A 16,119-nucleotide genomic window follows, 5' to 3' on the forward strand; every position below is an offset into this window, starting at 1 on the left:
GAGAGAGAGATTAAATCGTAAAATTCGTATTACCGAAAGCGAGCAAAGATTGGTGCTAGGAGGAAGAAGATGGAAACTGCTGGTGGAGCGTGTCTTCCTGCAATTCGACGAAAGGAAGTTCGTGTGGAGGAATGTCGATTCGTCGTTCAGACAATAAAACGATGAAAGCAGTTGCGCGAAATCCATTTTCTAATATCCAATAGACAGGTTATTTGGCGAAACGATATAGGTCAATTCATAGTCGTACATTATAGGATCGTGTTCTTCTTCTCGTGAAATTATGGTACTCTTTAAATGCCATTATGAACGGTTCCATTTTTACATTTTCGGGGTTTTTACAATATTCGGTCGCAACGTTCTCTTGAGAAGTCTCAGAAGATAAAATCGTGTAACATTTTATTTCGTCTTATTAATGTGTCGTGTAACATTATATAACGTCAACATAAATTTTAGGATAATTTTGTTTACGGAATGGTATACGTGCGTGTTTTCGACGGCAAGCGGTTGAAATACGAGAAGGATGGATAATGATGACGATAATGATGGGGATTTAAATCCATGTTTATGCGAGCCATCGCATAAATTTTCTAATGGTCTTAATAACAATATATCAAACGTCAGATGAATTTTTAACCGATTTTATTTTCAAAAGGAAAAAAATATTCAAACGCTAAAATGAATCTCTTTGTAATTTTGAGTAAAATTCTAGTCAAAATTTTCCTCCTGACTGCGCATTAATGCGACTCATGAAGAGAATAATACATTTATGAGTAGTCGTGATTGCATAAGCGACATAGAAATCTAGAAGGTTTTGCTTAGGGGAATAGAACAAGATGGTAGTGAAATTAATGAACAAAAAAACATTTTTTTGTTTCGCTGTGACCCACTTCGACGGGTTATTCGTTCAAGAGCCATGTTTCCAACAGGCGAATATTACAAAGGCAAACGCATCTACGCCTGAGATGACGTTTTGAGCGCATTTACGATGTTTATAAAGTCATAAAGATCATAATACTGATAATAAAATGTCCTTATATAGACTGTGAGGCGAGGCCACGTTTCATCTTTTTGTTCCTTCTGTTGTAGAAGCGTTGCAAAAGCTGGGCACGGATTATTGTTCCTTCGAATAGAGTTTTAGTCTTTCGTGTGGAGATCTGATCAGATCTGAGTTTGATCTTGCTTGAAAGGAATGCCGAGTGTTTTTCGTTCCGAACTACCATACATACATTCGACGTTTCAATTCCTCTATTCTATTCTCAAAGATAAAGTTTTGAACGAAGTTCGATCGCATTTCTCTCGCCACATCACTTCTTCCCTTCGTCGCTTTTACCTCTATCCCTATTGTTCTTCCTTTGCCTTCGCGATTTCATGCGGACTATCTTATATACGTGTAAAAATGTCTTTCAAATAATATATATTTCTTTTCAAAAAAAATGACAGAATGATAAACATTATTTTCAGAAATATTGTCGATTTAAATTATGTTTCATGCTTTTAATAGTTGTAATTTTTATTTTTGTAAAATGTGTTTATAGTTTTATACTTTTTTTTATACTTTTATACTTTTCAATAGAAATATCCACTTCTGGAAATGATAATATTCTATCTCTCGAAAATGTTTGAGATTTTCGTTGAATTTTGGAAAATATGAATGACACGTCTTGCACAAGATGTATCTCAATCTTAAACGTATATCTCGTTTCGAGGTATATATACATGCAGTTACAATTCGCAACGTTGTTGCCGCCAAACGTATAAGAGAGCGAGAACGAGAGAGAGAGAGAGAGAGAGAGAGAGAGAGAGAGAGAGAGAGAAGTAGAAGCAGGAGCAGCGTCTTACTCTCCGCTTTTAGCATAGCATGGTTATTAAACATCAAGGAAATATCCTTGACGTTTCTCTGTGCTTTTGCTCCTTACACAAATGTTAATCCACAGATGAACGTCAAGACGTGGCTGTAATGCGTGTACGAATATACGCTCGGTCCTTGTTTGATAGTACCACGAGGATTTCCATTTAAAGCTCATGATTTAATTCCAGGTTAATATCAATGTTTTAATTTAAAGAAAAAATACATGTTATTATGCAAAACCAACTTGAATGTTCCTGAAACGAGAGCATTATATTACTAAGATTTTATTCCGTGCTGTTCACTTTTAAGATTTTAATTTAACGCCATTCGTTTTCGGCATGTACTCGTAAATTTACAAGCGTACTCGTATTAAATTCGATGTAGTTGGGAAACTCATTGGAATTTCAATGCGAAAGCAAGCAATTGCGATTGATGAAAAAAGTAGTGTCGCAAAACCCTGTTTTTTCCTTAAATTATCTACAAAGCATTAATTTGTAACGCGTGTACGTAACGCTCGAAATTAAGGATTTTGCAGAGATAAACTATTCGTGTGATGAAACTATTCATTTATTAGAGTCGAGAGAAAGTTGACTAAAAAACATTTTTGCTTTTCATGAATTATCCACAAAGTCAGGTTGTTACGATACAGAGTACAGATAGTTTTCGATGCTTTTACCAGTAACCAATCTACTTCGCATTCGTCTCAAGTAAAATGGTTTTTTACTTTTTACCCCTTGCAGAGTCACATACCTTTTCCGGTACGACGTCATCATCTACTCGAGAGTAAAGATTAAGGAAAGTCTTGACCTCTTTGCGTCGGACTTATACGCTTACTCGTACTACTTTTAATCCGCTGTGGCTTTCCTTACTTCGGCTAGTTTTAATCTTAGGATTACACATTAGATTTTCACATATATAGACCTTTTAGACTGGATATTTTTATGTAAATAATAAAAATACATATTTATTTTTTCAGTAGATTGCTAGATAAAATAATAACATAAAATATGAAACATAAATGCAGGGAAAGTTATTTTTACCATTATTTTTGCCGTTCTTCTTAAAATAACAATTTGATAATGATGTTGCAATTTTTTATAACGATAACGATGACTAACTAAAAGTTAAGTTTGGGAATGTCACTTTTGAAAAATGACTTGTTATCATTACGCATTATTTATTTGAAAAAAATAATTTATTACTTGTGATGCTCGCTAAATTTGTTTTATTGTTAATTGAAAGAAATGTTCAGATCTATTGGACTTGCCATACTCGATTAGGTTAAAAAATTTATGTAAACGAATTGTAGCTGTGTATTTCGCAATTTTTTTATATAGATTTGTTGGTAAACCTTTACATTAGGAGACACCTCTTCGATGACTTGACATATGTTATAAAGTGAAGATACTGATCAACTTTTTCTTTTAAACTAGTCGGCGGTCTCTTATAGTTTCTAAGATATTTAGATTTACAATTTTACCAATACTTAAAAAAAGGTAAAAATAAAAGGTTAAAAGTAATCTTTATCATAAAAAACAAACCTCGATAATCTCAATCTTGACATATGTTCGCAAGGTCACGATCCTGAGTAACCTTTAAAAGATTTTAGTTGATCACTGTTTATCAACGTTATTAACAAATTATTAACAAGTTATTAATAAGAGTTATAGAATAAGAATTATAAAATAAGATAATTGTTCAGTTTAATTTTCTTAGGTGACGTACACTTGTTCACATGCGCATACATTTTATGTATTACATTAAATTTTATGTATTACATTAAATTTTCCTTGTTAAATAAATGAGTCTACAATATATTAAAAGTAATAGATATCAAAAAGACAAATTAGACAAACTACGCAAGAAGGTGTATATTGAATATATCTATTAAAATTCTTTATGCAAGTGGGTGTATATTGAATCTATTAAATTTCCGCCTTACTAAATGAATGAGGCTAATATGAATACGATAGATAAAGTATATATGTGAATGTATAACATAACAAAGCAAAAAATCAAAAAATAAATATCAACTTTTTAGTATAAAATGTATTTTAGTCTGATAATGAATACAACTTATAGTATTAGTCATAATATCAAAAACTATTAATACTCATGAAAATCAAATCTTCTTTTAAACATAAATTCAGCTAAATAATTGATATAATGTTCTTTTTTTACGTCAAATCAAGGAATATTGTTTTATACTTTTCGCCACGCTCATTCAATATGCTGGCTGTGTGCTCCACTAACTGAACAAAATGATATTTGTGATTTACAGTTTCATGAATATAATCCTCATCTTTCAAATAGTTATATAATTTCCAACAATGAGAAATAATCGTAGTACTCAGCTTAATTCATTTTTTAATTACATTTAATAAAGGCAGCAGTACGATTAGAAACTGGTTCAATAAATAATTTTTTAGATCCTCGTTCAAAATCTCGAAATTTTATCTATTGACCAGGCCTTTATTATTGTATATTTCCGTTTTCTCAATTTCGCGTCTGTTTGAACAATTTTGTCCTCTCCTTCAAGAGACTCACTGCTAATATCCATTTAATACAAAGCTACAAAATCCATACAATAATAATGTAATAGAGAGAGAAAGAAAGAGAGAGAATAAAATAATAAATTATGTGCTTAAATAAAATACCTCGCGACAAAAATTTATCCAGGCGATAATTGTTTTTGATGATAATTGAAGTTCTTATTCTAAAAATGTATCGTGATGGTTTAATCATTAAAAAATAAGCGATAAAATGACATATAGTTTGAAGATTTAAACGACTTTTGGAAAATTGTTTCTTTCCTTCTTGTACATATTCCTTAAGAAAAAGTATTTCAATATATTGTAAAATATCATCAGTTAGTTAATCAATCAATATATTGAAACACTTTTTCCTAAGGAAGTGACAATGAAATATTATATTTGTTCACATCACGCGTTAATGAAACGCAATAATTACATCGTGGACAATTTCACGAATAATACGATGATCAATCAAATAATTTAAGTTTATCTGTACCATCGACATAACATTGAAAAACTCGTAAAAATGTTGCATGTTGACGATTCAAACGACGCATAACTAACATCTGATAAATAAAGTCACTTAGTAGTACCAAAATGTAAATACTATCTTGAAATCATTTTAATTCTATATATATTAATTCTATATATTAATAATACATATGTACACTATCCATCATATACAAGGTGTCATATACAGAAAATAATGAAATTTTGAAAATGAGTTTTATATAATATATTTATATCTCGAAAACTATAAGAGATCGCCGATTAATTTGTAAGGAAGAAGTTGATTAGTACCTTCACCTCTATAACATATATCAAGGTCAAGGTCATCAAAGAGGTATTTTCTGATATATGAAATACCAGCTTTGTTTTTTAATCTCGAAATTATACTTTCCTAAAGTGTATAATTAGAAAGTTTCAATTTGTCAGTATAATTTGATATAAAGTATAATTTTTTATAAATGATATATTCACTTGCAAAATAAAATGTAATAGTACAGTGGCCAATTTTTTTGCGGATAAGTATATTGACAACAATTCCCGCCATATGTATATCCCATATGTATATATGTATATACATATTTCATATAATCGTTCTGTATTATGCAACTGCGCACATTTTTATATGATATAGATAAATTTGAGAGATATCTCTGGGACAATTGTTAAATATTTTTAAAGTTTTATATTGAATTTTAATAAAGCTTACGATCTTTATTGAAAGTTGATAAATAGATGTTCTTGAAAAAGAAGTAGCAATTACATATCCTGCTTTTTTTCCACACATGGAAGCGAATCATAGGAAGGAGGGCTACGAAAATTCTCAGTTACCTTTTTTGTCAGAGATTTTTCAGAGTAGATAGTATAAATTGCACCCTTCTATATTTTGTTAAAATTTGAAACAGTTTTCAAAGATCCTGGGTCATGGCCCTCCGAACCATTACTACATCACCATGATAATAAATTACAAAGAATATTAACTTGCGTTCCTTCTCGAAATAAACTTAGGAGATGCGTGAAAGTTTTGAGCAAATAAATAACTGAGATTAATGCGAGTGTACTTTTCTACTTTACTATTATAAATTTTGTAGTTTCAATGTTATTTTAAAAATAAGCCGCACAACATGATTTTCTATTTATTTTCTTGTTTGTACTTTGTCGTTCGAATGACACGCATAATCTGTCAAAGGAATTTCTTTCAGCGCGAAAATGAAGATGCTCTTCAAATATAATTTAAAATGCAAATCGACTATAAGTAGAGAGTATAAATTCTCAACTAAATTATTTGTTCTTTTTGCGGTGTAAAATCACATCACTATTTATGTGTTGATATTACAATTTAGCATGCCAACTATATTACAGCAAAGGTGGTCAACTTTTTTGTCTGGCCATTGTAAAAATTTTGATATTTTTTGTGTGCCACTCTCTGTTACAAATTAACCAAAAAAACTATAATGTTACTTATACTTTCTTCTCTTACATTAAAATGACTTCTACTGTTTAACAAACAATACATTTTTTTTTTCATTTATTATTTTACTTTCATTTATTATTTTACTTTTGTTTTAAAGTAAATCGTTATAAACCATAAATCAAAATATTAATCAGAGGTTGCAGTTGTTTGATTTATTTTTGCGCTTAGAGCATTTTCCATTTTTATTCTTTGGATAGAATTCTCTAAAAAAATTACATGACAACTATTAATATACTCAAAATTTTTATTGTACACAACAAAAACATAACAATGAAATATCTTTAGTACAAACAAACAAACGAACGCAACCAGAGACGACAAATATAAAAAATAGATTTTAGTGAAGTACGATTATTATTTTACTATGTCATTTTTTATTTATTTATTTTTTCTTTGACAGAGCTCTTCTTTAGGCACTAGTAGCACGCATGTCACAGGTTATTCACTCTTGTGCTTGTGATATTATATCATAGAATTTTGCGATATACTATCATATAAATACCAGATAAATTTCTTTCTTCTTTTGCGTTTATCTTCTTTTTATAATTGTTACAGTTACGTTGAACGTTCTGAAACTGGAGTGCAAGAAATTTAATTGATATAGCGTGATTTGCATTACCACTACATTATACACAGCATTGATTTTGCCTTATTAGATTTGCGCTTCACTAATCACTCATTATTCTCGCCAACGATGTTTTCTTGTAGCGCGATCATGAATTACGTTTTACAATCCCTTGGCTACTCATAGCTTCGGTACAATACATATTTTATTAAGCTACGTCATGCTCGACGTGGATCCCTCGTTACTGTAATCCGTCGCGACGAACGTTCATCTCGACCGAACTAACCAATGCAGATTAACTCGTCGAAAACGCCCGAGCCAAGTTATCAGTTCTTGCATTCTGCGGTTGCCTGCCCCGAAGTTTCTTACCATCAAACTGTTTCTTATCTTCCATTGTGCTACTCTCATATCATCCTTTCTTCCGTTTTGACACCGCGTGACAGCATCCCGTCGCTCCACTATTCCACCCTTTGATTACAATTGCCATAATTCACATTGTAACTCATCTTGCTATCCACAAAGGAGTTATAGTTGGTGTCGTATTGCTGTGCACGCTTCGTTGTCAAGTGCTCTATTAGGAAGCCGTTTAACCGTCGAAACCGCGATAGCGTCCGCTCTCATCGTCATCAGATTATTATTATTGGTAAAGGAAGGACGTTGATCGATGACGCGGATTCATTATCGGCTAGTCTGGCGGCGTCGGCTGCTAGCGTTGACAACATCCGGGTTGGCGCGGCGTTAACGTCCAGGTCAGCGTTGACGTTGGCATGTAATTGTAGCTTGCGCAATTGTAGTCCTCGCTGATATTCGATGACCTGGCAGCGTCCCAGAACGCCCAGTACCGTTTGCTCGTCAATTCGGCGACTAAATCGACGATTGATCCATCCGCATGCGAATATTCCTGTTTCCCATTTGCGGCCTCACATTGTAATTCGCTTTGTAACTCACGTTCAGATTAGCCTTTTGATTCGGATTACTGGTACGACAGTGGAAATGTGCTGCCGATGGCTCGTGGATACAGAGAAAGTGGATTGCAGTGACATCCTAAAGGCGTCCATCTCAGAGCCTGCCACAGGATGGACGTTCAGGAAATTGATGCTCACGTCTCCATTTACCTTCAACCCGACATAATAGTTCGTGGTGTTTGCGTTCATTCCAAGACTGGCACTTGCTCGAGCAACGCTCTCGACAAGTTGAACGCGGATTCACTTCGGCGAGTTATCAGGCACGAGTAGCGTTTGATTCGCAACTTCGACATTGACCTGATCGACGTTGAAATCGAGATTCTCTTTAAGATGAGGCACTTCTCTTATGTCTTGAATTCTCTCGTGTCCATTGAGATCGATCGATCCCTAAATGGCATCGGAATTTTAATCGATCTCTCTTTCCCAATTGTTGGTGAGATAGCACTATCGGTATTTTGATTAAAATTCGCGTTACAGTTCGCGTCTACACTGCCGCTTATTTATTAGTGCTTTTCAGCAAGGGACACAGAGTAAAATCTTAAACACAATGAAAAGCAATAGGAACAGAGAATAAAAGATTTTAATCTATCAGAAATTGTATATTAGAATGTACGTTTCTGAATTTGTTATTCCCTATTTCTATTGCCTCATAACATATGCTTTTCATTGTGTTTAAGATTCATTATGTCTATTTTACGATAGTGTGGTTGTAAGTAATTGTAGTTGCAAAAATTGACCAATCACAGTCGAGGAAATTATTTGATTGTGATTAGTGAATTTTTACAAATACCACTTCTATTCATCTATTCTTATGTACTTGTAGAATAGGCTTTACATATAATAATATTAAGTGTAGTAAAAAGAAATCCATTATTTTTCCATTCAATTTCATGCAAAAATAATGGATTTCTTTTTACTACACCTAATATAAGCATAAACTCAGCAAACATCAAGTTGCAAGTAACATATATGTATAATATAACATACATGTTATATTACAATTATATTGTTGAATGGGAAATTATAACCAACATGTGCGTTATATGTAATGTATGTATTTGGTGTGTATTAGGAAAGCATAACATAATATCACTAAATCAATGAGCATCCGACATAATGTCATATTGATTTACATAAGATACTCATTGATCCAGTGGTCTTATGCTATGCAGGTTATGTCATTTTATGTGTGATGAGCTTTACACAGTATTCATTTCATTTCTGTTTAACATAGGCAAACAAGGATGTAATGGTACCATCCATGTCTGTTACTGTGAAAGCAAGTTATTGACACTGACCTATCGATCTATAACGTAATAGATGTAATTTCTATAATCAAGTGAAAAGACGCAGAATATTTTGCAGATTATTTGAACATCCTTACAACAATCTAATACTGACTGCAATATTGAAAAATAGTAATTAATTATTTTAAATATTAAAAATTGTTGTTATTTATTTAGTATTCCAAAAAAAGTTAATAATTAATTATTACTTTTAGTAATAAATTGGCTAGTATTAAATTAGATTTATGTAGGATATCGAGTAATTTTGAAGATAATGTCATTAAAAATTCTTTGATACTGTAGTCGCGATGATTACGCTGATTGTCGATGTTTCCATTGTGTTGTTGGTGTTTTTTGATGAATCTATTACATATTTCTTGGCTTTTCATAACCTTTTCATTTTCTCCGATCTCTGCATTAAATATTATTAATATACGGTCGATGACAAATCAGCAGAATAAATTGTTTAGTTGCAACAGGTTGCGATTCAACAGGTTCGGTCGCTTTCGCCTTCGAGTGTCTACTTAGACATCGCCGATGCGTAGTTTCGTTTAATCTGATTTTCCGCTCGAGGATCAAATTCAGATGTCCTGTTGCTTAGAATCATCGTTTGCGGATTCGCAAGAATCTGTCCTTGCAACCCTCTATTTAGAATTTGCATGCTTTTTATCTCAAAAAATTAGTCAAATACGAGTCTCGATACATAATATAAATTTGAATTGACGACTCAGACGGGATGAATATGTTTTGCTTCGAGTGTTGCGCATTATCTAAAAAATTTCTGACAAAAATCTGCTGAGTGTTTTGTATATTCGAGTATGTCGTGATTTTGTATTTTTATTAGGTTAACCATAAGATTTTATTTTCAGTAGGTAACATTAACCCTAGTATAATATTCATTAGGGTTTAACGTATCTTATACGCATATTGACTATGTCGGTCCAGAGATATAACGTGACAAAGTTGCAGAGTTTCACACACAAACTGGTATTATAAGGAAGATAACCAAAAATAACAATATACTAAAGTTGTCGCTTTAAATATGAATACTTTCTTTTGTTTTAGCAAATGCATTCATAATCTTAACAGCTTATATGTATCAACGCATCACATAACAAAAAAATATTAGGGTTATTAAAGTTTATCGCTTGTTATAAAGGATTAGAAATGAAAAATCAAGATATATTTTCTCCACATTATGCTGTATTACTATCATACATTATGCTGTATTACATAAAGATAAAAACGCTGTGCAAACCTGAAAAAAGATATGTGTGGTATACAATGAAGATAGTCTCAATGATTGCACTAATTTTGGTTTATAAAGTTTTATGATGAAAATTTCTCTGTTAAAGGTAAGACACGTTCTGGCTAAGTGCAGTAGATGGTGATTCAATCAAGGCCTTAACCAAAAATAATCCGCAATCCTTTAAGATATCACAGAAGAGCTTAGAATATCTAAATTGAGTATTGAAAATCTCTCACTTACACAAATAAAAAATGAGAAGACTTTGATTAACCTCTCCCCCCCCCCTCTCCTTTTCTTTACTAATTTATGGAAGATTGAAAGTATCTATATGGAGGTATCTATTTATCCTATTTTGACTCCGTATGCGGAGACGTTGGTCATATAAAGAAAAAGAAGAATATGGCGACATCACTATTTCTGTTGGTATTGCATCGAATATTTACAATTTGTATCACATTTCGTTCACGTCGAACGATGAAATTTACCATGTCGTTTCCAGATACGTACGTACCGTATCGATACGCGACGTTTTGATTGACGCCAACATTTGCATTGCGGTCGCCGACGTTTGCGTGTTGATCGGAGCTGTCGGCTATTGATGCACGTCGTGATGCAATGTCCTTTTTAACGGAGATTTCTACGGAAGTTTTGTTTCCGGACGAATGACTGACGTCGAGGCGAATAGTTGCACGATCCGCGGTTATTGTTCGCGATTCAAGATGGCATTGGCATTCGCATTGGCAGCCGCGGACCGACGGTGAATTGTCGATGGTTCCGATTTTAAATTCGACTTCCTTCCACCCGTGTCAGCTCGCGCTTCGCCGTCAATTTTATTGGCTATTATCTCTGGGAAGCCAGAGTACCGCGATGCGGTACTCGAACATTTGCCCAGTTTTCCCGCAATCCTCTGAAGTTGGCTTAAGTGATTCATTCCTAACATTTGATTGAACCGCGAGTTGCTCGCTTTCGCAAAATGCCAATATTCCAGTTCGTTATTAATGTTGGTATTTAAGGCGGTATTTACGTTCGCATAACCATCTGAATTACCTCTTTCGCTGAAATTTTGCAAGGATTTTATCATGGTGTCTGACAATTCCGCATTTCATCGTCTTCGTCAACGAAGACGAAGCAATTGAATTTTCTGTGTTTATATTTACGCGTGCGGTCGATCTAGTATTGTCGCTGACATTGTCGCTCGTTGTTATATCCGATGTATTGTTGTTCTTCGTTGCTTGTTGAATTGTTCAAATCCGTTCGAAGCTATGTTTGATCGGCGCTTTTCGCGTTCAACGAGGCAAACTTTATCGTGTCTTTGGCTACACGTTGATCCTCGTTCAGATTTTTCTTCGAAAGTGCTCGTAAGCGTCGCTTCATTACCCAGAGCTACATCGATTTTTACAGCGAAATCTCACTTCTCGAACTCAAACTTCTCTCGGCATTTTATTTGTTTTGCGGTCTGTTGGATGATAGTTTTATTGTTATACATTTCGAGCACCGGTGACCCACTCTGAACTTTCCGTTTGATATTTTGGCTATATAGAGAAGTTATGAAAAATAAAATTTTTTATTTTTATATTATATGTGAATACGTATACAAGGTGTCTCAAGATTTTTTGCTAAACGCTATTGGTAGAGCGGACTAAATTGTCGAAAAGTCCTCTATCATTTTACAATTTTCGCAATAGTTAACAAGATATTAATTACTAAAAATCACGCTGAATATTGATTTTCAATAATTTTTTACTCAAATACTATCAATTTTACAAAAAAAAACAGCAAGAAATAAAATTGTTTATTTTCTTCTCATAAAGTTCTGAAAATTTTTTCAGAATTTTTTAACATATTTTCTCATGTTAGTAAAAATAAGTTGCCAATAAGAAAATGCAGTACTAAAAAGTTGATAAAAAATTCTGAAAAAATTTTCAGAACTTTATGAGAAAAAAACTAACAATTTTTGTCTCTAATTGTAGTTTTTCTGTAAAGTTGATAGTATTTGAGAAAAAAATTATTGAGGATCAATATTCAATTCTTAGTAATTAATTCTTAGTAATTAATCTTATTAACTATTGCGAAATGGTAAAGAACTTTTTGACTTAGTTTAATCCGCTCTATTTACACAAAAGTGGCAAAAAACGGGAGACATCCTATATAATTATAATATATGATTATAATATAATATAATTATAATATATGGTACATTAGTATATTGGTACATTATAGGCTTTAATTTTTGTTTATAAAAATAATTTTTATAAATTTTTTTAATTTGTTATATTTATTAAATAACAGTACGAGTACATTATGAAATTACATGTTATTTAATAAATATAACAAATAACAAAGAATGACCGCCAAAAGAGCGGATTTTTGTTTGCTTTTTGGTTCTTGATTTTCGAATCAAATGATCTTTTTAATGCTCTATATTTCTGAAACCAATCACATGCTTGTAAAACTTTTTTGTAATTAATATCTCATCATAACTATCATTTGGCATAAAATTCGATTCTAAAATCGAGAAAAAAACAGACATTTTTTGCGATCGTTCTTTAATAAATATGACAAAAATATCATAGATTATTAGTGATCTACGCGGTGTGATAGTCACATAATTCTTAATCAGGAAGGTCTCAAAGATCCAGAAAGCATCAATTTTGCGATCTTTTTTGTTTTTTTTTCAGATGTTTTTCAGATGTTTTGATGTTAAAGTTTTAATTGATTTAACGAACCTTTATCTATTTCCATCAATGTAGATATTAATCTTAAATTACTCTTCATCTTTTTCTAATTTTTAGAATAAAAAATATAGATTTTATTATTGTTTTTTGATATTATAATTTGCAAATTTTATTTCAAATTTCATTTGAAGAATAATGGGGACTTCTGAATTCGAATTGCCCAATTAAGTAACTAATACTTTCTGCGCAGTTAAGGATTAAATTGGACATGGAACGTGTTAATTAACGATTCAATATTCTTTCTTTTTTGCCCAATCGCTTCAATTCTGGCAACAGAATTTAGCTTCATTTTTAAAAAGCGTCATACAGCACTTTGTAATCCATGTTATTTTGCATAGAATTGATCAGCTTTCGTGATAGGTATCTACGTGGAAATTTTGCCAGGATTTCGTAATCTAATTTGAAGAGGGAGTCAAAAACTGCCATCGACTAAAACCATTGCTCGTCAATTTATTCGTGAGCTATTCAATGTGGCGCAATGTGTCGACGCATCAAGAGATAGGAATCAATTTGCAAACTTGTGTCGGTCTCTTCTATGAAACAACGCTCGCGGACAAACCAACTTTTCGCTATAAACAGTCCAGCAACGAGAGACCGACATTCGCTTGCAAACTGATGCTGGATCACCGAATATCGTTTGGCAATTGTTTATATCGTGATCACGTTTCTGATAGCAAAATTGAATATAATACAATAACGGAGAAGGATAAACTCTTCGATTACCAATGCATGGAAACGCGTAACGTTTGGTATCAATTCGCAACGAAGTTTCGATAGCCGTTGGAGGATGAGTTTGATGGATCGATTTCGATAGTTAGATACTTCTCAATGTCTATCAATTTCGATAACGTTTCTTGTAAAATGAATGCGACAGGTATGTAAATTAAAATTTGTATAGATTATATTCTTCGATAAAGGATATTAATTGCGTATCGCGGCACTAAAAAAAATAAAAAATAAAAAAAATAAAAAATATTCCTGTTATCTTAATTCATTCGTTTGATTAAAGAGTTTCTTTCTTCCAAGTTTCCTCGAGTATCACTTTGTTAATCATTTTGTTAGTCAGCTGTCGGATGGTCGTTAGCAGAGTCATCGTTACAGTGATTGTTAAAGTTTGAAGCGACAGTACTCGTTAGTCGATTGAACTTAACGCGATTTCTCACTCAGTTCCTTGTTCTCTTGGTGCAAGGCTGCATTTCGTTGCAGACTTTCGTCGTTTAAAGTGACCTGGATTGCCATAATCGATTCACGTTCCAGTGACAATTCCCGTGAGATGGGATCTGCGCTACGATCGATCGAGGAAATTGAATCGTGATTCATCGTCATTTTGGGGAAGAAGGCCGGCGATCTGGTCGGTTAGGTTCTGACTTGAACTGCTTGGACGGAGTTGGGTATACCGTTGAAGAACTCTTGATTGTACTTGACGTCTTTTCCACATCGTCCGATAACGGTTATGAAGTCCGAGTGTCACTCGACGTCTCTGTCTTCGACATAGCCGCTATCGAATCCGAGTTTGACCTTTCAAACACGAGTTTGAGTGATAAAGCTGGTATTGTTGAATCTTCGGTGACTACTCGAGTCATAGATGCATCGACATGTGGTTTGCTTGTATCTCCTTCGCAATCGAATTTCCGTTCAAGAAGCGCTACGATATTTTTAGATATCATCAAGTTTCCACTTTACACGTAGTAGTTCACGTTATTGCAATCGTTATATACATATTATATTCAAGGTGAGCTGTTAGATTGTAGCTAGATTCATAAATTTTTCACTCGTCCAACGTTGATCACTATCAAAGCTTGAAACAGGCGTGCTGCTGCCGACTTTCTAGGATATAATCGTGCTGAAAATATAGATTCGCACTGAATTCACTATCGTCATCATCGATTATCTTGTCTAGTAGATGAAACTTGTAAAAAATTTACTTTATTTACTTCCTTCATTTCCCATAGTTACTCGCTAGAATTTCTATTGATTAAGCTCTCTATATTTAAATGATAATTTGCTATTAATAGCATATTATATTTCATGGACAGTTAATCAATAATGACGATAAGAATTAATATTGATAGAATTTCAGAGTTAATAATTTATCAAGTTAAAATTGATAGAATGTTAGACAGTTGATACAGAATATTAAGATTAATAACTGATATTTTATTAAGATGACGAATAATTGATAACAGATACGTAATCGGAAAATCGAATTGGAAATCACATTGCTCTGAATCCATTGCTCAATGTGAATTTATATTCTATCTTATAGAGTGAACCAATCTGCTACGCGTCACCAATAAGCACCGCTTTTATCGATGCATCGACGATAGCATTAGTGATGCTATATTTCGGCCTTTAATTGAGTCATTTTTATCGACCCTCAATGCTCTCTTAGTGATTTCCAAAGCAATACAGGCTTTATTTGCTTTAGCAGAGATACTCTCCCGTCATTTTTCAAAAACATAAACGTTCTGACTTATTCACAGGCTGCCATTTACATATCATTGAATTCTTATTGAATTTCTATTATAATATGAATCCACTTGGGGGAGTAAGATTGCATTATTTTCGTTGCTGTTTTGGGCAAACGTTATTGTCGAATTGAAGAGGAATATTTTTCTCCGGGTTTCATGTTTTTTATTTTCTCGCGTGGTAAAGCAACTTCTATGAGATTCTGAAAGTACGGCTCGCGATGATGGTAGTGCACTCATCGCGCGGCATTGTTTCAACACGGCTCTCATTTGAATTGGTATCGGAAGCATGTACGTGACATACCGTGCAAGGAGCTAACTGCGTCCCGTTGTCAACGTCGTTGTCGTGCTGCGTATATGCGAATAATGGATGTCAAACATACGTAGAGACGTCACATTTGGAAATGCGCATTCTTTAAACACAAATATATATATATATATATATATATATATATATGTATATATGTATATATGAGATCGCTTCTTT

At 33.0% G+C, this 16,119-nt stretch overlaps 1 protein-coding gene across 1 annotated transcript in view; it reads right to left on the reverse strand.

Moving 5' to 3' along the window:
• Nucleotides 1-16,119, reverse strand: part of LOC108684471 (tachykinin-like peptides receptor 99D) — a 46,569-nt gene that overhangs the window by 23,224 nt on the left and 7,226 nt on the right. The gene's annotated exons all lie outside the window — the stretch shown is intronic.

Source organism: Atta colombica, unplaced genomic scaffold, assembly GCF_001594045.1.
Source record: "Atta colombica isolate Treedump-2 unplaced genomic scaffold, Acol1.0 scaffold135, whole genome shotgun sequence".
Classification (NCBI taxonomy): domain Eukaryota; kingdom Metazoa; phylum Arthropoda; class Insecta; order Hymenoptera; family Formicidae; genus Atta; species Atta colombica.